Genomic DNA, 27,195 nt, shown 5'->3' with positions numbered 1-27,195 from the left:
GAAAACATTGCATTTCCTCTATAGTTGCACTGCGTAATCTAAAGATGGCTGGAAAGGAGCCAATCAATTAAAAATACAGCTAGAGGGAACGGTTCAGGGAGAAAGCTTATGGCAGTAGCAGTCCATGAAAACATTCACTTTCTCTGTCTCTCTTCCCAAGTGAAAAATAAACTTTGATTATCCCTTTATCAAAGAAGTGTATTCAGTTGGCAGTGAAATGTGGAAATTGCATCTCTCAAACAGCATGGTATCCAGTTATCCTTATAGAAAATATTTTTTTCTGTTCAGTTCAGTTTAGTTCAGTTCACTCCCTCAGTCGTGTCCGACTCTTTGCAACCCCATGAATCGCAGCACGCCAAGCCTCCCTGTCCATCACCAACTCCCAGAGTTCACCCAAACTCATGTCCATCGAGTCAGTGATGCCATCCAGCCATCTCATCCTCTGTCGTTCCCTTCTCCTGCCCTCAATCCCTACCAGCATCAGAGTCTTTTCCAATGAGTCAGCTCTTCACATGAGGTGGCCAAAGTATTGGAGTTTCAGCTTTAGCATCAGTCCTTTCAAAGAACACCAGGGCTGATTTCCTTTAGGATAGACTGGTTGGATCTCTTTGCTGTCCAAGGGACTCTCAAGAGTCTTCTTTTGAACACCACAGTTCAAAAGCATCAATTCTTCAGTGCTCAGCTTTCTTCACAGTCAAACTTTCACATCCATACATGACCACAGGAAAAACCATAGCCTTGACTAGATGGACCTTTGTTGTTACATACTTTAAAAAGATATAATGTCTCCTTCAGTGTGATTATTACTCTTGTGTGTGCAAATAGCCCCATTTAGAATAATATTTAAAACTCTGCCATGGATTTCTTTAGGCCTTCTGCTTTGGTTAGGACCTTGAGTAGATAATTAAACTAGCATGTTAACAGAAATAATTCTCAAAGGTGGTCCTCACCCAGGAGTCATTATAAAACTTAAAATGTATTATACATTTCTCAAGCATACATGTGTGTATGTTTATATGTCTTGCGTGGGAAGATGTAGGCTTAATAAGTATAATTTCTGTGGTAGTCTTTAACAAAATTCTCTCAGTATCTGTCTCACAGATACTGTCTCAAAATTCTCTCAGTATCTGTCTCTTCATGTCCTGGGCTCACAGTAGGATTGAACTCCATGATTCCATGGTCCTCTTACCCCTGGGTTTGGATCACGTGACCAGTTCTAGCCAAATATGTATGCGCAAAGGTGACATTTGTTACTCTGACTGATTGCAAGTCTCACTGGATCTCTTTGTTTTGCACTGTGATTTGAAATAGTGGCTGTTCTAATCTGGGTTTTTGAATGACTAAGATCAGCAGCCAAAGGCAAAGGAGAAAAGGAAAGATATACCCATTTGAATGCAGAATTCTAAAGAATAGCAAGGAGAGAAAAGAAAGCCATCCTTAGTGATCAGCGCAAAGAAATAGAGGAAAACAATAGAATGGGAAAGAGTAAAGATCTCCTCAAGAAAATTGGACATACCAAGGGAAATTTTCATGCAAAGATGGGCACAATAAAGGACAGAAATGATATGGACCTAACAAAAGCAGAAGATATTAAAAAGAGGTGGCAAGAATACACAGAACTATACAAAAAAGATCTTCATGACCCAGATAATCCCGATGGTTTGATCACTCACCTACAGCCAAACATCCTGGAATGGAAAGTCAAGTGGGCCTTAGGAAGCATCACTATGAACAAAGCTAGTGGAGGTGATGGAATTCCAGTAGAGCTATTTCAAATCCTAAAAGATGATGTTATGAATGCCAGCAAATTTGCAAAACTCAGCAGAGGGCACAGGACTGGAAAAGGTCAGTTTTCATTCCAATCCCAAAGAAAGGCAATGCCAAAGAATGTTCAAACTATCGCACAATTGTACTCATCTCACATGCTAGCAAAGTAATGCTCAAAATTCTCCAAGCCAGACTTCAGGAGTACATGAACTGTGAATTTCCAGATGTTCAAGCTGGATTTAGAAAAGGCAGAGGAACCAGAGATCAAATTGCCAACATCTGTTGGATCATGGAAAAAGCAAGAGAGTTCCAGAAAAACATCTACTTCTGCTTTATTGACTATGCCAAAGCCTTTGACTGTGTGGATCACAACAAACTGTGGAAAATTCTTCAAGAGATGGGAGTACCAGACCACCTGACCTGCCTCCTGAGAAATCTGTATGCAGGTCAAGAAGCAACAGTTAGAATTGGACATGGAACAACAGACTGGTTCCAAATAGGAAAAGGAGTATATTATCACCCTGCTTATTTAACTTATATGCAGAGTACATCATGAGAAACACTGGGCTGGGAGAAGCACAAGCTGGAATCAAGATTGCAGGGAGAAATATCAATCACCTCAGATATGCAGATGACACCACCCTTATGGCAGAAAGTGAAGCAGAACTAAAGAGCCTCTTGATGAAAGTGAAAGAGGAGAGTGAAAAAGTTGGCCTAAAGCTCAACATTCAGAAAACTAAGATCATGGCATCTGGTCCCATCACTTCATGGGAAATAGATGTGGAAACAGTGACAGATTTTATTTTTTGGGGCTCCAAAATCAGTGCAGATGGTGATTGCAGTCATGGAATTAACAGACGCTTGCTCCTTGGAAGAAAAGCTATGACCCACCTAGATAGCATATTGAAAAGCAGAAAGATTACTTTGCCAACAAAGGTCCATCTAGTCAAAGCTATGGTTTTTCCAGTAGTCATGTAGGGATGTGAGAGTTGGACTATAAAGAAAGCTGAGTGCTGAAGAATTGATGCTTTTGAACTGTGGTGTTAGAGAAGACTCTTAAGAATCCCTTGGACTGCATGGAGATCAAATGAGTCAATCCTAAAGGAAATCAGTCCTGAATATTCTTTGGAAGGACTGATGTTGAAGCTGGAACTCCAATACTTTGGCCACCTGATGCAAAGAACTTACTCATTTGAAAAGACCCTGATCCTGGGAAATATTGAAGTCAGGAGGAGAAGGGGTTGACAGAGTATGAGATGGTTGGATGGCATCAACTGACTTGATGGATATGAGTTTGAGCAAACTCCAGGATTTGGTGATGGACAGGGAGGCGTGGCATGTGCATTCCATGGGGTCGCAAAGAGTTGGACATGACTGAGTGACTGAACTGAACTGAAAATCAGCAGCACCCTTGATTGATCTATTATGGGCATATTACATGAGTAAGAAAGACAACTTACCTGTTTACCTCATCAGAGCTTGGGATTATCTAATATTACAGCATACACTTTGCTATTCAGACTTCTATAGGCTGACAGTAGGGCACACTTGGAGACAGTTTACCCAAAGTATTATTTTGGTGACTCAAATTGGAGAAAACAAGTCCCATTTGATACCTGGAGCTGCCATCTCTAGAAACATAGGGCAGTTACACCAGTTTTTACAGATTCCAATTTGTTTTTTGGCTAGGACTCCAAAGAGCTTGTTGGGGCTTCCCAGGTAGTACTAGTAGTAAAGAATCTGCCTGCCAATGCAGGAGACCCAAGAGATGCCAGTTCAGTCCCTTGGTAGGGAAGAGTCCCTTTATTAGGAAATGGCAACCTGCTCCAGTATTCTTGCCTGGGAAATCCCATGGACAGAGGAGCCTGGCGAGCTACAGTCCATGGGGTTGCACAGAGTTGGACATGACTAAGCACGCATGTACACCAAATAGTTTGTTAGTCTCTATGATTTTTTTTAGATATTTAAACTAAATAAATCACTTGGAAAAATCCATTTTTGCCTGTTCATCAACTGCTTTCAATAGTAGAGACCAGTTCCCACTGCCTGTGATATACCAGAAGCATTGCTAGTTTTTCTTTACAAAGGTGAACCTTCAAGTAACCATAATCTTGATTTATAATATACATTAATACAATGCAATAACTGGTAGTTTTGATGGGGTGGAGGGGGGGGGAATCTCTCTTTAAGCACATTTTATTGATTGCAGAGTTTTACAGCCAAAAGTATTATAGAGAGTGTTGGGAGATGTCTAAAAATGCTGTGTTTGTTGGCAGAATCTAGGTGAATCTTAATTTCCAACAGAATGTTACTTTTTTTGAGGCAGGAGCCAAATGCTGTATTGTTTTAGCCAAGCTTCTTGAAAGATTAACCTATGATTTCTTCCCCTGTTTTCTGACATTGTTACTCACTGTTGTAAAATTTTAGTCACCATCTCCACACTAAGCCTGGTCTTGAAAAGATTTGCTCAAATCATCAAGATCTTTGTACACATTGCAGACTTACTGTCTTGATCTCTATACAGCCTTCTCAACTATCCAGTCTCTTCCTTCTTGAAACTCTTCCCTCCCTTCCTTCCTTGACTCCACTCTAGCTTGGAGGCTCTGTTTGTCTCCATCCTAAAGTTCCATTGTGGGCACAAGAACTGTATTGAAAATATTCACCTGCTGCTGCTTTGATTAAGATCTTCCACGTAGCTAGCTCCTACCTTCGGCAAATCAAACAGAATTCATGATCTTCCCCTTTCCAGCTCAAAGTCTGTTCTTTCTTTTGTGTTTTCATTCTTTTTTTAAAAAGTCTTTATTGAATTTGTTACAATATTGCTTCTACTTTATGTTTTGGGTTTTTGGGCACGTGGCATGTGAGGTCTTAGGTCCACAACCAGGGACAGAACCAGGACTCCCAGTACTGAAAGGTGAAGTCTTAATTATGGGACTGCCAGGGAAGTCCCTGTGTTTTCATTCTTGATGAATGAAACTTCCATCTGTTGAGCTATTAAATCAGGAACATTATCGATCCTTCATATATATGTTTAAATCCTATTGTTTCAACTGGCCTACATATTTCTTGAATTTATCTTTCTCTGTATATTGTTAAAACTGTCATATTTCTCTTTGTCTTTTTTTAATGAATTAATATAGAAGCTTCTTAATCAGTTCACTTTCCTCTTGTCTAAGCTTTCTAATTTATCTTCCAGAGGGATGTCAGAATAATCTTTCTGAAGACAAATCAGAGCATTTCATTCCTTTGAACAAAACCCGTTAGTGGCTCTTCATTGATTTAAAATTATACTCTAAGCTCTTTTGTACAGCACACAATGACCCTTAGAATGATTATCTTCTTGAATTTTCATTTATTGCTTGTCTTCTTTATATGTGCTCCAGAACTCTGGAATTTTTAGGTCTCCAAATAACTATATCTTCTTTTACTTTTCAACAAGTTTGTTCCTTCTGTTTAAAGTATTGATAAATATTGATAAAATGACCAGTTGTCTAATGTGCCTGAAATTTACCTGGTGTTAGCCCTGAAAGTCTCCCTATTCCACGCAATCCCTCATTCCCAGGTGAACAGGGTTGGTTTATCACTCTAGCTCAGAATGTCTTTTCCCTTTAGTTTTCCTGACTTGTTATTCAAGAGTCTGCTTAAATCCTATTCTAATCCCATTGTTTTCCTCCAGGCTGAAATATATCTGCTTATGCCAAAAGGGAAGGAATTACCATATTCTACTTTAATCTGGTCCTGCTACACTTTGGGCTTCCCTGGTGGCTCTGACGGTAAAGAATCTGCCTGCATTGCAGGAGACCCGGATTCGATCCCTGAGTCAGGAAGATCTCCTGGAGAAAGGAATGGCTACCCACTCCAGTATTCTTGCCTGGAGAATTCCACCGACAGAGGAGCCTTGTGGGTTACAGCCCACGGAGTCACAAAGACTCAGACATGACTGAGTGACTAGAGAGATACTCTGTTTTGTTCACTGATACATCTCTTCATGTTATACACATTCATGTGTTCAACACATGAAAGGCTGCTGACAAGTATTCAGTTCAGTTCAGTTCAGTCACTCATTTGTGTCCGACTCTTTGTGAGCCCATGGACTGCAGCACACCAGGCCTCCCTGCCCATCACCGACTCCCAGAGGTTACTCAGACTCATGTCCATCGAGTTGGAGATGTCATCCAACCATCTCATCCTCTGTCATCCCCTTCTCTTCCCACCTTCAATCTTTCCCGGCATGAGTGTCTTTTCCAGTGAGTCAGTTCTTTGCATCAGGTGGCCAAAGTATTGGAGTTTCAACTTCAACATCAGTCCTTACAGTGAATATTCAGGACTGATTTCCTTTAGGATGGACTGGTTGGATCTCCTTGCAGTCCAAGGGACTCTCAAGAGTCTTTTCTAACACCACACGTCCAAAGCATCAATCCTTCAGTGCTCAACTTTATTTATAGTCCAACTCTCACATCCATACATGACTACTGGAAAAACCACAGCCTTGACTAGACAGACCTTTGTTGGCAAAGTAATATCTCTGCTTTTTAATATGCTGTCTAGATTGTTCATAACTTTTCTTCCAAGAAGTAAGTGTCTTAATTTCATGGCTGCAATCCCCATCTGCAGTGATTTTGGAGCCCAAAATAATAAAGTCTGCCCCATCTATTTGCCATGAAGTGATGAGACCAGATGCCATGACCTTAATTTTCTAAATGTTGAGCTTTAAGCCAACTTTTTCACTTTCCTCTTTCACTTTCATCAAGAGGCTCTTTAGTTCTGCTTCACTTTCTGCCATAAGGGTGGTGTCATCTGCATATCTGAGGTTATTTCTCCCTGCAATCTTGATTCCAGCTTGTGCTTCATCCAGCCCAGCATTTCTCGTGATGTACTCTGCATGTAAGTTAAATAAGCAGGGTGACAGTATACAGCCTTCACGTACTCCTTTCCCTATTTGGAACCAGTCTATTGTTCCATGTCGCTTCCTGACCTGCCAACAGATTTCTCAAGACAAATATTAGTTGTACAGTATTAGGAAAACCCAGGGCTTCTATCTTGTTGTTCAGTTGCCCTGTCATATCTGCCTTTGCAACTCCATGGACTGCAGCACACCAGTCCTATCTGTCCCTCACTGTCTCCTGAAGTTTGTCCAAGTTCATATCCATTGCATCAGTAATGCCATCTGGCCATCTCATCCCTGACCCTCTTCTATCTTAATGCTGTTCAACAAGTATCATAAATACTTTGCTGTTTAAATTAGTCTAGTATTTCCAACTGTCTCCATTGTTTTTACCTTGAAATAAAATGCTTTACTTTTACTTATCTAATTTACCATCATTATTTAAGTCAAAAATAGTGATTATTTTTCTTATTGTTTTAGTAAATCCCTTGTCACATGTTTAACTCATATTTGAGTATCTCCCAACTGCTTCTTCTGTCCTAGAAGATTTATAAATGTTTGGAATACTTAAAGATTATTTTCAAAAAGGATTTCTTACATCACCCAGCTATGTCCAAACATTTGCCAAGTGCTGTGAAATGTTAAGTGTAAACCATGGAAGTTTGACTTTTGCTCTCTAGAAGTTTACAATCCAGGTAGTGAAGCAAGCAGGTAGAATTGAGTACAGAATATTTTCTTGAATATTTCATTTGGCACATGGGTTTGAGAACTAGAGTTCCAAATTACAGATCTTTAACCTAGTGACCTGAAGATCTCTTCCTATTATGTATAACTGAAGATCTCTTCCTATAATGTATAAAGTGTACAATTGGTAGAGAAGTTGGAGAGAGGATATTGCTTAGGAAAAAACCGCCTGTCTATCTCCTGAATTTCTCCTTTACTCCTACCCTATTGTGACTCTAACGACACTCTAGTCCCAAAATGTGTGGGTCTTTCTCTCACCAGATAGTTCAGTGTGACACCACCTGGGTGGCCTACAATTCACTATTTCTGGCACTGTCTGTATGGAGATAACATCAGATCCCACATGTTAAGAATTCTTATCCATAAGACCATTCCCACCTCACTTTAGGTACAGTCCCAACTCTGTGTTGTCACCTATGCTTCTGACCCATAGGGTATAAATTGGAGGCTCTCGCGACTTTCTTTTTGCATTTGATTAATTTTAACTGAGCAGTTCTCAGAACTTAGGAAAACAGTTACTTATGCTTGTTAGTTGCTCAGTCAGACCGACTCTTTGTGACCCCCATGGACTGTAACCCACCAGGCTCCTCTATCCATGGAAGTCTCCAGGCGAGAATACTGGAGTGGGTTGCCATTTCCTCCTCCTGACCCAGGGATTGAACCTGGGTCTCCTGTGTTGCAGGGAGAATCTTTACCATCTGAGCTGCTACCAGTTTATTAAAGGATATGATCAAATGGACATGGATATGTATCAAATGGATACAGATGGACAGCCAGATGAAGAGTGCAAAGTCAGGGAGGATCCTAAGCACAGAAGCTTCTTTTCCCATGGAGCTGGAGTGCATCGCCCTCCAGGTCTATGTTCACTAATCTGGAAGCCCTCTGAACCCTATACTACTGGATTTTATGGAGGCTTCCTCATGTGAGCATGATCAGCTATTAATTTCATTTCCAGCCCTTCTCCCCTCTTACAGAGTAAGGGGTGGGAACTGAATATTTCAAGTTTCTAAACTTTCTTGGTCTACCCTGGTCCACATACAGGAGCCATTCAGGAGCCCATCCAGAGTCTCCTCATTAGCACAAAAGACATTCCCTTCACCCAGGAAATTATAAGTTTCAGGAGTCCATGTCAGGAAATAAAGTCACAGAACCAAACCTTAGAGCAAGAGAGTGCTCTTATTAGGGAGTTACAAAGGTGTTTTAGGAGTTCTGTGCAGGAACTGGGGGCAGAGACTGATATATATATTTTCTGTTACTCACAGATATTTGACTTGTTAGTTGCTGAACAAAACCAAAAAAGGCATAGTATTTGAAACACAGAAGAGAATCTTTCTCTTTTCTTTTTATTGATTTGTTCTAAATTTTTGCTGCCTTCTTTTTAATTTTAAAGAGTTTTTTGTCTCCCATTGTTTGTTTTCAATAGAACTCTGTTCTTTGTTATTGACGTAAACTCATTTCTCAGAGAATGTTAATAATGTTTTTTAAAAATGCTTTATTATACCCAGTATTGCCTTTATTTCTTCTGTATTCCTACTTTGTTCTGTTTATTTTTCCCACTAGGGAATTCTAATGCGGGTGATACTTGGCTATACATTCATATTAGGAGTGAGGCAATAGAAGGTTAACTGAAAGCCTTGGGTCAGCAGTGTTTATCTGCTGATGACTTACTGCAGGGTAATCTGAAGAGACTCAAACCTTTTATTTGAAGCCCTCAAATTTGTGGTGCCTTTTCTTTGGGACTATTTGATTTTTTTTTTTTTTTTTCTCCTGGAGAAGAGATCTTTTATATCCTGCTCTGGGGTGGAGATTTAAGCCTGGCTTCTGGCATTCTAGAATCAGGAAGGAGGAAACTACTTCTTCAGTCTCATTGTCAGCTCCTTATTCTACTCCGTAGAATAAGCCCCTCACCTTTAGGGAGGCAGTAGTGGTGGGGACTTGGAAGGGAACAGCCACAAATCTTTGGGGGCGCCATGGGAGAGGACTGTGGTTCTAACTTCTTTACATATAGACTTTCCTTTTAGTTTGTTCCTTCAGTCACTATAAGCATGATAGAGTGTGTTATTGGTAACATAAGGCACCACTTCTATAGAACACAGCCTGTGGATGAACTGGAAGCTGGCCTTCTTTCGGCATTCTAGAAAAATCATACTGCAAAATTACCTTATTGCTTAAAAATATTCTGTGCAAGAAACTTCTTTTTTACTATCTTTCAAAGAGTTATTTTCATGTGAAATAAAAATACAACAATAAAAGCCTCAACATTTTCAAAAGACCAGTTTTCTACTCAATCCACCTTGTCTTTTGTTTGATGTCAGATATTACTAAGAAGTGAGGTATTCTTTTTTTCTTTCTGTATAGATATAAAAAACAAGCAAACCTTTTCAACCTCCAGGTTTTGTTGATTTTCTTTTTTCATTTTCTCACTTTCTATTGCCTGTACTGGGTCAAACCACCCTTACGGCTCCCTTAGTCTAAGGAAAAGAGCAAATACTTTCCACTCATTCACTGCAGCCTTTCCTGGCTTATTCCAACCCATTCTCCACACTGCCACCATAATGGTGTAAAAACAAGCATAATCGTAACCCTAGAAACAGAGATTCTTAACCTGAAATCATTCATGGTTGATGACTTTAGAATTATGGGAGTCCCGTGCATTATAGACAAACCTTGTGTTTGTTTATTTCATGAGAGAAGCATTGGTATTTTATTATATCCTTGAAAGAGCCTGAGATGCCCTAAACTATTAAAAACCACTCCACAGAGAATTAAGTTGATGAGTAATGATGGGAATAGCTGATGATCTCAAAACACACACCCACAAAGTGTCTCCATTATTTATCTGGAAACGTGGTTACTAGAAGTCCAAAAGGCATTGGTGATTGATCACTGTTCTTTTCTTCCCATACAGTGGTGGCAAAAGAATGACTGTCATAAAAGCGTCTGTCAAAGTGAATCACAAATATATTCATTAGAAAAGCTATTAAAGTGGGTCAGGTATAAATAAATTTTGCATATCACAAAGACTCCTGAATTAAGGAAAACTGTAGAAGAGCAGATAGCCATTTTTCAATTATATATGACCAATGTGGCATTTTTTGATACCTTAGTTGGTAATTCAAAGGTCTGGAAATGCCATACCTGACTGTGTAATTTGTAGTCACTGCTTTGAACACAAGCAGTGAGTCTAGACCTTCTTAGCCTGCTCAGAACAATCATGCCTTGACTTTTTCCTGTTTGTGCAATTACCAAGATTGCACCTCACTGAACACATTTATGCTTATGCACATGAATATTTACTGGGAAATAGACCTGAGTATTAAAGAAAAAAGCCATCCAGCTTCCTTGACTTCATCGGGTTTTTTGTGGAGAGGCTATTTCACAAACACAGAAGCTACAAATCAAAGGGATGTGACACCTTTTTATATTATCCGGCAACATGGCGAAGAAAAAAAATGAAATGGAGTTTGTGAACTTTATTACTCAGGGTGACAAGTTAATATGTGGGTGATGGTGTGCTGCTCCCAAATGAGATTTGTTGCATCCTCGGAGCTGCTTAAAATGTCTAAAGAGAGAGGGAAGTTTCCATGCCATCGACAGGCTCGTTGGCTCTCCTGAGGAAGTTAGATTGGAAACTTAGAAGTCCACAGTCGTTCGCAGGCGATAAAGTGTGTGAAGTGGAGAGCTGGGAGAGACTGTGTTTGTGTGGAGAATTTTAATGAGTTCAAGTTTCTTCTTATTAATTTCAGCATAGGGAGGTCAGTGAGCTAAGGAAGTCACCAATCTTTCAGATGTCTTTTTCCCCTAAAAAAGGCATGGTTGATTTGGTACAAGCATCATAAAGCAGAAAACCAAAAAATAGAATCAAATCAAACATGATTTTATAAGTTGTTCCCATTCTAAGAATATCTGCACTCACACTGACTGATGTCTTAGGGGAGTGCACGTGGAAGTCCTGGTCTGTGCACTGAAGGGCTGTTGGTCATTTGGAGAGAATATGCCTGTTGGATACGACAGGCTTACTCCAAGAAGCATCCCTGGGTCTGCTCCCAGACCTGCTTGTGATTCAGGGCTGTGAGTCTCCTCTTTGCACATAAGACAGGTGAGTTATATTACTTGCTGGGTAAAAAGGAGGGCAGGAGATGGGTTACTTGAAACCATCTGACTCATTTTTATCCCCTCAGTACTGAAATGATGTCCGAACAGGATCACTGAATCCGATAGAGCTAAACGTTCTTTTTAACCTGTATGTTGGGGTGCTTGTCTGTCCTGCTGTGATAGATTGTGCAAGTGGAATCCGGATAAACTCAAACCAATTGTCTGATTAAATGGGCCAGCTGTTTCAATCATAGCTCAAAAAAATGGTGTTTCTGTGTCAATATCTATATGTTATACTTTGGAGTAAACTATTTTTACGTATTCTCATCTTATGTTTTCTAAGGGAGACTTAAAAATAGTGGAAAACTGTTTTGAAATCCTTGTTAAAACCCAAGGTTGAGACTCACATTTTTCTTTTTTATATGGATATTCTCAGTTTTAATAGCTTTATATTTTTACTTTTTCCTTTAGCAACTAAATTTATTTCTCTCCTCTTTGGGAGTGCTAAAGTACAGTCATTGAAAGGACACTTGTAGGTGTCCACATGACCTAGAATTTCTCCCTTTTTTGAGATGGCACTAAAACATTTGATCTAAAATAACACAATATTTCCCTGGGTTGGGAAGGTCCCCTGTAGAAGGGAACGGCTACCCACTCCAGCCTTCTTGCCTGGAGAATTCCATGGACAGAGGAACCTGGCAGGCTACAGTCCATGGGGTCGCAAAGAATGGACACAACTGAGCAACTTTCATTTTCACTTTTCCCAGATTAGGCCTTCATCCATTAAAAAAAATTACCTCGCTATGAAAGATCAGAATTTGTACTTGCTGTCTAGTGAGAGTGTTACTTGCTCAATTGTATCCCTCTCTGAGACCCCATGGACTATAGCCTGCCAGGCTCCTCTGGTCATGGGATTTTCCAGGTGAGAATACTGGAGTGGTTAGCCATTTCCTTCTTTAGGGGATCTTCCCAACCCCAAGATTGAACCCGGGTCTCCCACATTGCAGGCAGTCTCTTTACTGTCTGAACCACCAAGGAATCCCAAAAGGGATATCAGGTTGAATTCAAGGTAACATTATTTGAGGACCTATTATATGTCAAACCTTGTGAAAGGAATTGGTGATGAAAAGGCAAATATTACACCACTTATGAAAGTAAGTAAAGTTATTAACAACTCTAATACAATGCAGTAAATGCTATGAAAGGGAATTTGGTTGTGTGATTTCAGTATCAGTAGAGTTCTGATTTGGTTGGTCTCATCTGTCAAAGAAAATATTTTTGTAGTGAGGAAATGTCACTTCTGTTCACCACTGGAAATTGCTCTTTACCTATGTACTTGGATAATTTTACCAGGTGTTGCATTATAGATGATATTAAGGGAGAATAAAACAGTTACTGGTAGACCCACCTTTGGCTTATGAACTCTGATACTTATAATGTTTAGTGCGTGCTATATTTGTGGCTTTCTGCCCATCTGATCTTTTGTTGAAGGACTAAATAATTGGTTTCCATAGGATCTAGGACTACAGTCTTCTCTGTGATTCATTTTATTAGTATCTTCCTTGGGCCATTTTTTTTCCAAATAAGAATATTTACTGAGCATAAATTTAATTGCTTCAGGGGTTTTCAGAAAAGTATTATGGTCATGCCCTTGATTTGCTTTTTATCCCAAAGTTGAATTTTAATTGCTTTTTTTTCCTCAGTGACTTTTTCAGTTTTATTTTTTTATGACTTAGAAAAAAAGAATCAGTTCCAATCCAGGAAGTCCCTGAATTTTAAAACTCTGAATGAAGGGCAAGAAAGGAAGAATTAGGGATGCCCTGTGACCCTCCCTGTGTGGCTTACATCTGTCTTCTTCATGTCTGCCAAAATCCAAGGCCCTGAACAGACTTCCTCCATGTTCAACTTCCTGTCACCCACAAGGAGTCTCCTTGACTCTTCACCTTCTTGCTTTTACAGCTTGACTTTCCCTTGTCATTCTGCTCCATCAGGGTCTGATTCCATTAGTGCTCTCTGGAAACCAGTGGGGTCTGATTTCTTATCCTTATCTCTGGCACTTGTACTGGCTCAGCTCTCTCTCAGTAACTATGGACATGAGTGCCCTATTCCCTGGCCCAACTGCTTAATGACGTAAGCTGGAAGCCAAAGTCTGTGCTATCGTGTAAAGAGATCAGAGCATGTTGATGGAACAGGAAGAACATGGTCATCCCAAAAGGAGTGGCCACAGTGCAGAGGCCTTAGATACAGAGAAGAAACTCACTTTGGGATTCTGGAAGCTTTCTGTGATTAGACGTAACTTGTATCCACGGGACTTGGGTGAAGGCTGGGGAATAACTTTGAGATAATAGCAGTTGCTTGACTTCAACAAGTCATATTATTTTTTTTCCTATTTAATCCAAAATCTTTACAAATAAGAAAATTTCCTTCTTTACCCATAAAAACATATGAAAGTCTTCCAGCAACCTTTTGCTGTGTCTCATATTTGAACTCTGACATTGATTTCTAATTTTTCATGCTGAGGATCCTATTTCTCATGCGATAAAGAAAATACTTGAGAATATAGGGCAAGAATTTGTGCTATACTCTTGATGAATTACTTTGAACTGAACTGACTTGATTTAAATTCATTGGAATAAGCTTGATGAGCCTGAGCCATTCTCCTGAATCAGATCTAACACTGTGCTTAGTTGCTCAGTCATGTCCACCTCTTTGTGACCCCGTGGAACAAGTAATATTATTTAATCTGAGGTTTTTTTTTTTTTTTTAAATAGATTCTAACTGCACAGTGTTCTAAGGCTATTTGAGTTTTACGGAATGATTTCTGCTAAGTAAATTGCCTTAATCTTCTGAGCAGAGCCCAGGTGGCCTGGTTATCTTAACTGTGAAAAACTGAGAGTTGTCTGTCTCCTTGGGGCATGTTTATAAATACATAAAGCAAAATTTTATCATCTTGACTATACTGTGAGTTTAAAAGTAAGCAGCCTCACCAAATTTTCCTTTGCTTTGGAAAATTGGAATAATTATAAGTGCAGACAAAACAAGTTTGTGATTTTGTCCTGGACTTTGGTTTAGGAATTCTTTTCAGTATCTTAGAGGAGCTAAATTAAATTGCTGCCTTGAGGCCAGAGGGGGGCACCACATAATCATGATTGATAGAGTAACTGGTTAGGCTGAGCAGCTGTGGGAGGCTCAGGCATGAGGACTGTGAAGCCTCTATGTCTGTTTTAAACATTTTGGGCAGAAAACATATTGAAGTCTCTCTGTTTATTGAATCATCATCGACTGAGCAGGAGCTGACAGCCCAGCTTCAGTGGTCCGGAATGTGCTCAAGTAACGAGAAAGCAGCAGTTGGCAGGGTCTGTGGTTGCAAACATTCTAAAAAGGCTCTGCATTCTGTTGAACTCTTTCTTGTTTCACTCATCAGAGTTAAACTGTGGGAAGAACGGAGAAGCCAACTTCACTGTTCTTAAAAAGAACTGGGATGGGTCTTTCTCGATCTTTGAGTCAGAGAAATTATTGGCTGGTTTCCAGCTTTAATTCTTCTTGGTAAATTGCTGAAATGTCTCTTTGGTCTTCAGGAGAGGAGGATACATTGTCTCACTTTTAAATTCATCTTTGTCTTTGGCTATTTGAGAAAAGTCTGTTTCCTTTGCTCTATTCTCTTAGGCAGGATTTCTAACATCAAGACAACTTTCAAACATCTTCCACAATTGTGATTTGTCTCGTATGGAAAAGATGCTTCCTGTTACTGGTACTTGCTGCCTTTTGTGATCCACAGTTTGCTGACATACCCTCATTTGTAGTGGATTAACTGAGCGTGGGGGTGGGGGAGTGCGGGGTGGGCAGTGGCGAGGATGAGGGCAAAGAGGTTGACATTTCCTCTGATCAGTTGAGGAGGATATATGCCTACTCTGTTCTTGGACAATACTTGATGGATTCCAGCTGTTCTTGCAAAGTACATTTGAATGCAAAAAGTGGTTAGTTAATAATATGACCGCGTGAAGTTTAAGACACTTAAGCCCTGGACTCTCATTTGGCACCTCAGTTCTCCTTTTTGACTTTCTGTATGGTTTAGGGGGTACATATTTCAAAGTGCCCTTTAATGTGTCTCTTTATATAAGGTAAATCTGTGCTGATTTTCTTTCCCACTATGGAGTACATGACAAGTAAACCAATATAGGCAGAACAATTTTGACTTGGGGAGACAGAGTCAGTAAGGATCTTTATATTAATAAATATTGGCCCCCTTTTATACCCACATTTTAACTTAGTGTTCAGGAACTTGGACTCTGGAACCAGACTCTCTGGGTATGAATTTGGGCTGCACCTCTTACTACTGGGCAAGGTACTCAGCCTCTCTGCACCTCAGTTTTCTTATCTGTAAAGTAGGGTAATGACAGTATCATAGGGTTATTATGAAAATTAAATGACAATTAGAACCTTTTATTTTGGAGAAGGCAATGGCAACCCACTCCAGTACTCTTGCCTGGAAACTCCCTTGGACGGAGGAGCCTGGTGGGCTGCAGTTCATGGGGTCGCGAGAGTCGGACATGACTGAGCAACTTCACTTTCACTTTTCACTTTCATGCATTGGAGAAGGCAATGCCAACCCTCTCCAGTGTGCTTGGAGAATCCTAGGGACGGGGGAACCTGGTGGGCTGCTGTCTCTGGGGTCGCACAGAGTCGGACACGACTGAAGCGACTTAGCAGCAGCAGCAGCAGCAGTAGCAGAACTTTTATTTAGTGTTTTGTAAATATCTGCTAAACAAATGTTTAAAGGCAAGGTAAACTTGTTATGCTAGTCTTACAGAGTTTTTGTTTCAGCAGGGAACTTTTCTATCAGGTGATTTTTTTATGGGCAGATATGGCCTTGGATGTTTCATGAACACGCACCAGGTGCTTCCAGGTTGGAATTTCAGGGTTTTCCCATTATCTCTTGTGCACATAGAAACATTTGAGAAAGAAGAAATGGAACAACCAAAACTTTGTGCCAAGATCATATGACAATCGACTCCTCAACATAATTTAACAAACGTTTATATAGCACTTGCTATGTGCCACACACTGTTTTAAACACTGTACAAATACTAATTCATTTAATCCTCATTATAACATGAGAATACTTGTTGAATTTCAATTAAGTGGTGTGGGAAAATCCTCTCTCCTGTTGTCTGACATGATAATCCTTCAGCAAATATTTGTTGATTGGATGAATACCTATGAGTGACTCGATCAATCAGTCTATCTTGTTTGCTATCAAAAAGCAAACAATGCACCAGGATGTTCTATTAAGTGGCCCAACATGTTCTCAGAGGCTGGAAACAGTTGAGATGCTTCTTCCACAGCTAAATTCAATTTGTATTGAAGGGACAAAAATAGTCTAAATGTTCCCCTTGCTTTCTCAGTATTCATTCACCTATTATTTTAATGTTAAGTTTAGCCATTTAGATGTCTTAGAATAGATAAAATCTTGGGTGACTTGTAGACTATTATGCTCATTCTAGATTTTCATTTTAATCATTATTTTGGATTTTGAGCAGAGAGTTTTATGGTTCTAAGATTTGCCAATTTTTAATCACTCTTTGAATTGCATTCTTTATTTTTATTCTAATCTAGGAAAATATATTTACATTGTGCTTCTTAATTTGTCAGTATCTTGAGAAGATTAGCAGAGAAGTACCTAATGTTTTGTAATGCTTTATCATAATTGAAAATATCCACCTACTAAGCTTGAGCAATAAACTACTTTAAAAGTAAATACGTCAGATCTCTTCAAACATCCGTTTGGGAACACTTGAGAGGTAAATGCCTGTTTTTTTTTTTTTTTAAGAAGCTGCAATGCATATTTTTATTCAACATGTTATTGCTGCAGTCAACTTTAGACTCTTTTTATAGTCACCAAATTAGTTGCATTTAGTCTTAAATTGTACTTGTTGAAGCACAGTTAAATAATAGAAAGGAATCAATGTAATAAGAACAGAACACTTAAGACTGAATAATCTCCGTGTCTGTCTCTCTTTTCTCTTGCTCTCCTCATCTCTAGCTACTAATTGAAATATTTATCTTTTCCTCACCATGACAAGCATCTTGTGAAATCGGATTTAAAATTTTTATGGAACTATTGAGAGGTGGCAACTGAAGGGCATCCAGAAAAGGGTGGGTAAATTTACATGAAGACTTTGGTGATTAAGAAGAAGCAGAGAGGAGAGATCAAATATATAGGCTTTTATCTCTGAGATTAAATGTTACTGATACTCTGGGATAGACATAGGTGATTGTGGGTTGAGGAGTCAACAAGTCTTCCAAAGTCACAATGTTGGCAAAAATTACAGTTGGAAAGTGGACTGCTCTCCTACCTTTTTCCACTGGTGAGGGGGAAAGTGGGTTGAAGTTGATGAATTGACAGTTGGTCAAAAAATGTCCCAAATCAGCCAAGTGATGTCAGACTTGAAGCCAAGTTGCTCTAACGAATGACTAAAAATTCCAGTCCAATTTTGACACCCTTGATTGTGTAGCCCTGGGATGATGAGAGGGGACAGTCTCCTTACTTCATGTTGAAGGTTTATTGAGGTGAGGGCAGAGTGATGAAAAGAGAAAGGATATCGTTGGAAAGTCAAAGGATATCATTTCAGCTGTGAACTGAAGCCTCACATTTGACAGTAGGATCAGTGGCCAGGTAGTTGCTGGTAGGATTAGATCAGCATATTCCTGGACATCTCAGGATGGTGATATGGGGCTGGCTGCCTGGAGGAAAGATATTGGACTGGTTTATTTGGTGATGAGCCTTTCTATGTAGATATTTAATAAAAATTTTATTTGGCTTGACAAATATTTGTGGAAAAAAATATTGAATGGAAGTAGAAACTTCAGGATTGTACTTCAAAACATCATTGCAGTGGGCAGGGGGGAGTCTCATTATTCACATGCCAGTGGTTAAAGTAGGATGCTCAACTTCCAGTTTACATGTAAATCCACCCTACTTCCAGATGCTTTCAAACATCCTATAAATCTTCACCTACCTTTGTCTGCTCTTTCTGCCTGCTGGCTCGGTGATGTCGGCTTCTCATATTATGGAGTTTAGCATGATGGTCTCCACTTGTCAGATTGATCCCTTCCACCTATCTGAATATGCCTGGTTCATCACCACCCTAAAGAATCATCATACCATTTTTCACATCTGGCCTTTCTGGCCTTTTTCCACTGTCTACAAATACTGCCCATTCTTTAAAGTTCAATGAAACTTTTTGGATGACTTTTCCTAAACTTTTGCCCTTCGTCTAAATTTCCACAATCTGATCTATCCTAATGGGTTGAAAGTTTCTAAAGAGTACGGGTCAAAGCTTTATCTTCTGTTTACTGCACTGCAATCTGCTGATACGTGACCACAAACAGGCCACCTAAAAATCTTCATTTGCTTTACCTGCTTTGTATTCTCTGAACAAAGTCAACTTCTGCCCCCACAATTACGGATTACTTCAGATTAATTAGAGTTTTAAAAATAGAACAAAGTTCAGTTCAGTTCAGTTCAGTTGTTCAGTTATCTCTGACTCTTTGTGACCCCATGAACCGTAGCACGCCAGGCCTCCCTGTCCATCACCAACACCCGGAGTCCACCCAAACCCATGTCCGTTGAGTCGGTGATGCCATCCAACCATCTCATCCTCTGTCATCCCCTTCTCCTCCTGCCCTCGATCTTTCCCAGCATCACGGTCTTTTCCAATGAGTCAGCTCTTCGCATCAGGTGGCCAAAGTATTAGAGTTTCAGCTTTAGCATCAGTCCTTCCAATGAACACCCAGGACTGGTCTCATTTAGGATGGACTGATTGGATCTCCTTGCAGTCCAAGGGACTCTCAAGAGTCTTCTCCAACACCACAGTTCAAAACCATCAATTCTTTGACACTCAGCTTTCTTCTCAGTCCATCTCTCACATCCATACATGACTACTGGAAAAACCATAGCCTTGACTAGATGGACATTTGTTGACAAAGTGATGTCTCTGCTTTTTAATATGCTGTCTAGGTTGGTCACAACTTTCCTTCCAAGGAGTAAGTGTCTTTTAATTTCATGGCTGCAGTCACCATCTGCAGTGATTTTGGAGACCAGAAAGATAAAGTCAGCCACTGTTTCCACTGTTTCCCCATCTATTTGCCATGAAGTGATGGGACCAGATGCCATGATCTTAGTTTTCTGAATGTTGAGCTTTAAGCCAACTTTTTCACTCTCCTTTTTCACTTTCATCAAGAGGCTTTTGAGTTCCTCTTCACTTCCTGCCATAAGGGTGGCATCATCTGCATATCTGAGGTGATTGATATTTCTCCTGGCAATCTTGATTCCAGGTTGTGTTTCTTCCAGTCCAGCGTTTCTCATGATGTACTCTGCATAGAAGTTAACTAAGCAGGGTGACAATATTCAGCCTTGATGTACTCCTTTTCCTATTTGGAACCAGTCTGTTGTTCCATGTCCAGTTCTAACTGTTGCTTCCTGACCTGCATACAGGTTTCTCAAGAGGCAGGTCAGATGGTCTGGTATTCCCATCCCTTTCAGAATTTTCCAGTTTATTGTGATCCACACAGTCAAAGATTTTGGCTTAGTCAATAAAGCAGAAATAGATGTTTTTCTGGAACTCCCTTGCTTTTTCCATGATCCAGTGGATGTTGGCAATTTGATCTCTGGTTCCTCTGCCTTTTCTAAAACCAGCTTGCACATCTGGAAGTTCATGGTTCACGTATTGCTGAAGCCTGGCTTGGAGAATTTTGAGCATTACTTTACTAACGTGTGAGATGAGTGCAATTGTGTAGTAGTTTAAGTATTCTTTGGCATTCCCAAAGAAAGACAATGCCAAAATAGGACCAAAGCCCCCCTTTTATTTTGTTTACTTTGTTTTATATTTATCTCCTTCAGACTTTCCTTGACTCTAATCATGGCAGAAAACCTGAAACAGTTTTGGAGGTTTTCTCTCTGGTGGACAAAGGTGCTGTTAGATTAGATGTTTCAAAGCATAACTTCAGTCATCTAGGCCATTATTCAGATAGATTTTCTAGTAAGTTATTGAAAAATATTTATGTAAAGTCTTTTAAAAGGCCTTAATCGAAAACCGATCTCATTAGATAGATGTATTTCTTTATGCTACACTGCTTGAATTTACGATGATAATAATAGTGAAATAATTTACTTTCATAGTATATTTTAAGCCCTCTGGGACCTTAATGTCAAATATATTTTTAGGCACATATAGTAAGTTCTCAACAATTATTTGATGGAAAATTGATATGTTTTAATATATGAGGTTTGAGTATGCTATTCTACTTTGGCACATTGACAAGTATAATGTAATTGAATGGAAAATTCTGTAAAGCGCTCATTTATGACCAAATTTAAAACCTCTTTGAGGTTAGTAGAGGTGCCTTTGTCTTCACACAGCTTGGAAGACAATAAGCCTTTTTTTACACATAGATTATATTTGGTTGTTTTCTTTGATTCACAATAGTCCATTATTATAATTGTGTTTTAGTACAGGCTGACAAATAAGACATCAACACTATTATCTTTTCTCTTTCCAATTTCAATTTTTCTTTCTTATTCGTAACAGACTTCTTTCTCAAAACTATTCACAGGCATTTAAATTATTATTCTTTAAGCTACATATGATATAAATTAATGTTCTTTCAATTAAGTAGTTGATGATTATTTTCATAGTTGCATTATGGACTTTGGTATTAGTCAAATAATACATAATTTAAATTCTGACAAGCTTTTAAACATTTTCTTCTGAGTCAGTTCAGTTCAGTCGCTCAGTCATGTCCGGCTCTTTGCAACCCCATGCACTGCAGCACGCCAGGCCTCCCTGTCAATCACCCACTCTTGGAATCCAACCAAACCTATGTCCATTGAGTTGGTGATGCCATCCAGCCATCTCATCCTCAGTCATCCCCTTCTCCTCCTGCCCTCTATATTTCCTAGCATCAGGGTCTTTTCAAATGAGGCAGCTCTTTGCATTAGGTGGCCAAAGCACCGGAGTTTCAGCTTCAACATCAGTCCTTCCAATGAACACCCAGGGCTGATCTCCTTTAGGTTGGACTGGTTGGAATCCTTGCAGTCCAAGGGACTCTCAAGAGTCTTCTCCAACACCACAGTTTAAAAGCATCAATTCTTCTGCGTTCAGCTTTCTTTATAGTTGAACTCTCACATCCGTACATGACTACTGGAAAAGCCATAGTCTTGACTAGATGGACCTTTGTTGACAAAATAATTCTCTGCTTTTTAATATGCTGTCTAGATTGGTCATAACTTTTCTTCCAAGGAGTAAGCATCTTTTAATTTCATGACTGCAATTACCATCTGCAGTGATTTTGGAGCCCAGAAAAATAAAGTCAGCCACTGTTTCCACTGTTTCCCCATCTATTTCCCATGAAGTGATGGGACCAGATGCCATGATCTTAGTTTTCTGAATGTTTAGTTTTAAGCCAGCTTTTTCTTTCTCTTTTTTCACTTTCATCAAGAGGCTCTTTAGTTCTTCACTTTCTGCCATAAGGGTGGTGTCATCTGCAAATCTGAGGTTATTGATATTTCTCCCAACAATCTTGATTCCATCTTGTGCTTCCTCCAGCCCAGCGTTTCTCATGATGTACTCTGCATGTAAGTTAAATAAACCTGGTGACAATATATAGCCTTGATGTACTCCTTTCCCTATTTGGAACCAGTCTGTTGTTGCATGTCCAGTTCTAACTGTTGCTTCCTGACCTGCATACAGGCTTATCAAGGGGCAGGTCAGGTGGTCTGATATTCCCATCTCTTTCAGAATTTTCCACAGTTTATTGTGATCCACACAGTCAAAGGCTTTGGCATAGTCAATAAAGCAGAAATAGATGTTTTCCTGGAACTCTCTTGCTTTTTCCGTGATCCAACGGATGTTGGCAATTTGATCTCTGGTTCCTCTGCCTTTTCTAAAATCAGCTTGCACATCTGGAATTTTATGGTTGACATATTGCTGAAGACTGGCTTGGAGAATTTTAAGCATCATTTTGCTAGTGTGTGAGATGAGTGTAATTGTGCAGTAGTTTGAGCATTCTTTAGCATTGCCTTTCTTTGGGGTTGGGATGAAAATTGACCTTTTCAGTCCTGTCGCCACTGCTGAGTTTTCCAAATTTGCTGGCATATTGACTGCAGCACTTTCACAACATCATGTTTTAGGATTTGAAATAGCTCAACTGGAATTCCATCACCTCCACTAGCTTTGTTCGTAGTGATGCTTCCTAAGGCCCACTTGACTTCACATTCCAGGATGTCTGGTTCTAGATGAGTGATCACACCATCATGATTATCTGGGTTGTGAAAATCTTTTTTGTATAGTTCTTCTGTGTATTCTCGCCACCTCTTCTTACTATCTTCTGCTTCTATTAGGTCCATACCATTTCTGTCCTTTCTTGAGCCCATCTTTGCATGAAATGTTCCCTTGGTGTCTCTAATTTTCTTGAAGAGATCTGTAGTCTTTCCCATTCTTCTGTTTTCCTCTGTTTCTTTGCATTGATCACATTCTTGCATGGATTGCATTCTTCTGAGTAATGCCTACAAATTAGTCCTTTACTTTCCTTCTTAGGCTGGGATAACTGAAATATCCGATGGGAATAGAATCATGAATACATGAGGGTAGAAATTGAAATAGCTGGATGTAGGTCAATAGGAGGACCTATGGGTAAGTAGAGGTAGAGTTATGAATGCATTCTGGAGCCTGCTTGCACTCATGACTTCGTAAGTTTAGTTTGCAATCTGCTGTCACCTAGAACAATATCATAAATGGTGTAAGAATATAAACATTTGGTCTCATGAGGAAGGCTATGTTGACTTGAGCTTTTCTCTGCATAACTTTTTTAAAAAAGTTCACTTATTTATTTGGTTGTGCTGGGTCTTAGATGTGGCATGCAGAATCTTGTTTTTTTTTTTTTCAGTTTTGGCATGTGGGATCTAAGGATTGAACCCAGGCACCCTGCATTGGAGGAGCGGAATCTTAGCCACTGGACCACAAACGAAGTCCCTCTCTGAATAACTTGATGAAAGATCTCATTCTTTATGATGTGAGAGAAATATACTAGTTGCAATGTTTTACTGCATGAAGTATATTCTAGTTTAAACTAGTGGCATACAAAGCTATCATCTTGCTTGAACAATATTAAGTTGAGCATGTTTTTATTCCCCCAAAGAAATTAAATTTTTAGACTGTTATTTTTTTCAGTTGGAAATTTATTGAATTAATAGAAAACAAGTTACACAGCCTTCCAAAGAATATATTACATGGTTTTGCAATTTGTTTTTTTTGGCATTGTGTAGTTTTTAGAAAATCTTGCAAGTTTAATACATTAGGGTAGAAATTGAAAGAAAATAACCAGAAATATAGCAATACATTTGCAGATAAAGATTTCTGTAAATAAAATGTTCACCACAATGTTATTTACATAAATAATCTAGAACTATTGAAGTCTCTCACCATAAATATATTATTATAATAATTGTGATCTTCCTGTTAATGGACTACTACCAGGTAGACATTAAAAATATTTTTGAAGGAATTTTAATAGCACAAGACATTTTTTTAAATATAAGATCAAACACAAAGCCAGCAAACCCAGAAAGCCAACTGTATATACAATAGAATTTTGTTTGTAAAAATAAACACATGAATGAGCATAAAGCAATTTATTACACTTAATCCTCACAGGAGCACTATGAAATTGTTATGGGCAATTCAGAAAATGCCACTGTCAAGAACTGATTCTCTGGATGAATAGTTTTTGGAAATCATTCTGAAGTTGAAAATCATAGGTCAACAATTTGAAATCCATGTAAACTGAGTATTGGAAGGAATTAAATATGCAAATATAAGGGATGTAATTGATTTTAAGAGAGTATTTCTTTGGAGGAGGTGCAGTAACTGCTGTTGTTCAGACCCGTTCTTAGAGCATAAACTGGCCAAGTAGTTTGAGCATTAAAATATACAACAATGACTGTTTCCCTCTGTAGCCTTGGCTAGGTCCTTAACACCTTAGCGCTCCCCTAAAATGAGCTGCTTTACCGCAATGAAATGGAGCAGTCTCTTTGGTAGAGCTTGTATTCCAGTCCTGGTGGTTTTCCCATGAGGACTCCGAAGAGCAGGTGATTGAAAATTCTCTCCGAGTGGAACTGAGAGGCCCAATATGCTTGGAACCATTGTCTCTAAAACCTTATATGACAATATTGCTTTTATAATTAAGTGATAAGTATTATGAAAGTAGAGATAAAATATTTTTACTTCTGAAGAAGTAGCAAAGAAGAGATTTTTCCTTTAATGAGAAAACATCTCCCTGTTTCCCTTTTCCATCCTGTACTGTTTGCTGTGATTGTACCTGACATGTTAGTCTGAAATGACCTGAAGACAGAAACAGTGTGCTCTGCAAGTCTGGAAACATCTGCCTCAATTAAGGCATCTGAGATCAGATTGTACAAAATTAGTGTATATTATTAAGTAACCTGATGCGTGCTAATTCTTTAAAAAAATGCAGAATACATATAGTTCACAAGATACTCTTTATTATTTACCGCTTGATTTCTTCAAGCTCCAACAGGATTCTGTTTAGCTGTAGAAACTTGAATATATACAAATCTGCATAGATATAATTCTTAGCCCTCTTCGCACTAGGTGTGCTTGCCCTGGAGAAGGAAACCAAAATCTTGGAATTTGTTTTTATTCATGGAAATGCTCTCTTTAGACTTCTGAGAAAAAGAGCTGCTGGGCAGATGAGTTAAATATGTTACTCCTGTCTGACATATCTGCTCATCAAAACTAGCTGATACAGTGCACTTTAATGACCCTCTGTAGTCAAAGCCAACACTGGAACTAACACAAAGATTTGGGACAAAGAACTGTGCTCACCTGCAAGTCAGCTTCACGTTTCATCACAAGCTGTGCTTTTTGTGCTGTCTTTTCTGCTTAATCACCTATTTGTCTCTCTGTAAATTAAATGCTTCTTTCATACTTGTGGAATTTATCTTGGGTCAAGGAGGGGACAGTTTGGATCATACTGTTTTGGCAGGTAAGCTCTTTGACAGGGAAAACTATGTGGCTTGATCATAAGAGCTAAATTTCACTAAATCTGAAACTACTGAAAAATTTTAATATCTGTTGAAATATCTATCTGAGGCATGTTTGAGAATAAACTAGTTCAAAGGCATTTCAAAAGCACGTGCATTTAAAAAAAGCTGTTTGATTCTGAGAGTTATATAAAACTTCAAGTACTTTATTAAAAACCTTAAAAATTGAATGACTGAAGATTGTTAATGGAAGCCTGAGCAGTGAAAAGAAATTGGGAGTTGGAGAAATGGAGTGGTATTCAGAGACACATCTAATTTAGACTGTCTCCAGGGCAAGGCTTAAGTAACTGAAAATTTGGATAGACTTCTGAAGAGTAGCCTGTTTTTGTTTGGTCTTACATTATAGGATGTTCAGCTTTAAAGAGTGTCTAAGAGTATGGTTCCAAGGAGCTTGAGGTTCCACAGCTGCTGTGCATCCTGGCATAAGTCAATAACAAACTTTCAAAATGGCAAGAATTCTTCTGAAACTGTTAGTTCTTCTCAAGGAATAACAGAACTTCCAGTTTGAGAATTCTCTCACCAATGTCCATAGGTTTAAAGAGATGACTGGATGATAATTGGCTTAGGATCTCTCTTGCGTGTTAAGTTGCTTCAGTCGTGTCCGACTCTTTGCCACCCCATGGACTGTAGCCTGCTGGGCTCCTCTGTCCATGGGGAGTCTCCAGGAAAGAATACTGGAGTGGGTTGCCATGACCTCCTCCAGGGAGTCTTCCCATCCAGGGATCAACCTGTGACTCATGTCTCCTGCGTTGACAGGAGGTTTTTTTTTTTTTTTTTAACCACTTGCACTGTCTGGGAAGCCAGGATCTCTCTCAGTAACTTTATGTTTATGTGATCAGTATCAATATATATCTGGTTTCAATTCTTTTGTGTGTACCTGCTTTTTACCAACCCTGGCTATTTGAGATGATTGGCTTGGACTGATAAAGGGGAGGCTCCCTTCTGACTCACTCCAAGATTACTGGTTACTCCCATGGCCTCAGTATCCCAGGAAGAAGTGAATGAGATAGCTAAAGAGAAAATTTATAGTGATTACATCTAAAGATTATTTAATGCTGGTAAATAGAATATTTCTTAGAGATCATAACGGTTCAAGGAGGGTAACTTTTTTTCTGTTTGAATGCAACCTGAAAATTCTACCAAAGCAAGAGTGAGATAAAAATCCTTCCACTGACATGGCTTATGGTAGATAAGAGATGTAATACAGGAGAGAAGAAAAACAGGCTCACAGTGGAGATTATGCAGAGCTGAGAGAATTTTTCTCAGATAATAAACACTTGCAGTCAGGACTTTGCAGGATGTTTGGGAAGAAAGCAATGCCACGGAAATGCATTTGAGGGAGACCACAGTTGAAATGATGAATTTTTGCTATGTGTAATAGAGATCAAAAGTTACTTTTGAATTGTATTGAAAACATTGAGATTAAAAAGTGGCCATTACAATAGATACTTGTGGAAGGTATAATCAGTGTGAAATGTAGACAAGGTCTGCAGGTGAAAAGAATTAGATGATTAACAGGGACCAGACGCTGAACCAGAATAGTGCTGAGTCATTTCTTCTGGCTTCAGGATTCCCCTGGAAG

General features: G+C 39.1%; 1 long non-coding RNA gene across 10 annotated transcripts in view; it reads left to right on the top strand.

Moving 5' to 3' along the window:
• The window catches only part of LOC138419530 (uncharacterized), a 639,926-nt gene that overhangs the window by 48,452 nt on the left and 564,279 nt on the right, over nt 1-27,195 (top strand). For all 10 annotated transcript variants that reach the window (XR_011249001.1, XR_011249004.1, XR_011249003.1 and 7 more), the window contains exon 2: nt 23,438-23,563. This is a non-coding gene — a long non-coding RNA (uncharacterized lncRNA). The remainder of the gene's footprint in view (nt 1-23,437; nt 23,564-27,195) is intronic.

Source organism: Ovis canadensis, chromosome 1 (genome assembly GCF_042477335.2).
Source record: "Ovis canadensis isolate MfBH-ARS-UI-01 breed Bighorn chromosome 1, ARS-UI_OviCan_v2, whole genome shotgun sequence".
Lineage (NCBI taxonomy): Eukaryota > Metazoa > Chordata > Mammalia > Artiodactyla > Bovidae > Ovis > Ovis canadensis.
The sequence above is the reverse complement of the archived record's forward strand: the minus strand, read 5'-3'. Positions and strand labels throughout refer to the sequence as shown.